Source organism: Daktulosphaira vitifoliae, unplaced genomic scaffold (assembly GCF_025091365.1).
Source record: "Daktulosphaira vitifoliae isolate Bord-2020 unplaced genomic scaffold, ASM2509136v1 Scaffold_5, whole genome shotgun sequence".
Classification (NCBI taxonomy): domain Eukaryota; kingdom Metazoa; phylum Arthropoda; class Insecta; order Hemiptera; family Phylloxeridae; genus Daktulosphaira; species Daktulosphaira vitifoliae.
Genome location: NW_026099576.1, coordinates 10,574,379 through 10,576,332, shown reverse-complemented (window position 1 = coordinate 10,576,332; position 1,954 = coordinate 10,574,379).

The following is a 1,954-nucleotide window of genomic DNA, read 5'->3' as shown; positions in this document are numbered from 1 at the left end:
GTAATGTACTTTAATTTGAAAAAAAAAAATTTGACCTCTGGACTTGTCTTCATGGTGAAAACGGCTACCGAATGCTATTTTTGTGTGAAAATTTTCGATTTTATAATTTACATTTTTTACTTTAAAGTGCTATAACTTTTTATAATAATATTCCCCTTCAAATATAAAAAATGCATATAGAAAGTAGAACTTTTTCAACTTAACTTTTGAAAGTGTTCCGGAAGGTCTGACACTTTTATATATATCTTAAATTAAAGCTAATGTAATATACTTTAATTTGAAAAAAAAAATTTGACCTCTGGACTTGTCTTCACGGCGAAAATGGCTACCGAATGCTATTTTCGTGTGAAAATTCTCGATTTTATTATTTATATTATATTTAACTCTATAATGCTATAACTTATTGAAAAGTTTATGGATCCACACAATTTTTTTATGAGAAATAATATTTTTTAATAAACCCTTTTTCATTCGACATATTTTATCTTAATCGAGATATTAATAAGGAACCAGCAGATCAAGTAGCTATTGGAATAAAACACCAATTTTTTTAAAATTAAACACTATCTAAAGATTTGCATCGAAGCGTTTTTTTTTGATAGTGATTTTAATCACTGTCAGATATCATTATACTTGATCCAACTATGCCACGTCACCACTGTGCCGCGACCCCCCTGTGCTGGGTTTTTTTTTAAATTATTAACATCGAGAATTTTCTAGTGAATAAGTATAACAAGTATTTATTAACATGAATGTGGCATCAAAATATAAATTAATAAAGAACTTTATAAGTTAAAAGATTCTAAACTATTCATTCATAAGGGAAATCACCATATTTTCTTATGTTCTTAAGTGTACTTTTTACATCGTAAGACCTATTTTTTTTTGTGTTATTAAATAATCAAATTATGTTGTAGTGTAAATTTTTTAAGAGGTATTTCTTAGACCGAATCTAATGGGAGCACTAATTTTAAAGGCGACACTGGAAAAAACTATCTAACAATATGAATAAAATTGTTGAAGACTTTTTTTTTTCTCATTTAAATAAATAATATTAAAAAAAAAAATTAGTGATACAGAGAAACACTTTTAGTGAAAATAAAGAAGTCTTAAGAAGCGAAAAAATTGAGTACTCCGAGCTGCACAATTCCTAAATGCGGTTCTGGATATTGCTCCCATGCTATTTTGTGTTTGCGTCTGACTTACTTGTAATCATAAAAGTTTTTCTTAAAAAAACTTATAAAAGCTTTTTTCGAACATTCAATCACGTTTAAAATTAGTTAAAAAGGCGAATTATTACCAAATTATAAATAAAAACTTCATAGATTATGAAACAGCACGACTTTTGTCAGAATGTACAATACATATTACATTACATTGTATTGTAAAAAAAATTATCTGCTTATGATGTTGCTTAGATTTCATTACTACGCTATTATTATGCTAATTAAAGAATTAGTACTTATTTCTAACGCAATAGGTGAGCATTTCTATTATTACTAAAACGTCGCGTTTAGTATTAGTAATAATAATTAACCACTTAAACGTATATTATAACGGTATTTATGAGGTTTGATGATTAATGATAAATGGTTTATTTGGTAGTTTAAAATTACCTTCATTTATAATTGTGTATGTTTAAATTTCAAAGTAAAAACGATATGTATCACAGTAGCGCAACTAATGATGGTTAGGGATTGTACCCTCTTTCTCAGAATAGATAGTGATGTTTGAATTTTTTAGCGATACAGACAAAAAAACTTGTGTGATGAGCAAGAAATAGAGTCACAAGGTGATTCTTTTATTATTAAACATAAAATTTAACGTTTAACATCTTTTAATCACATATTTTTTTCAACTTATCAGTTATGAAGTATTTTAGCTTCGATGCGAAGCTGAGAAGGTATTGGTTTTACTAAGATGTGTTTTTTTTTTTTTTTTTTTTTTTTTTTTT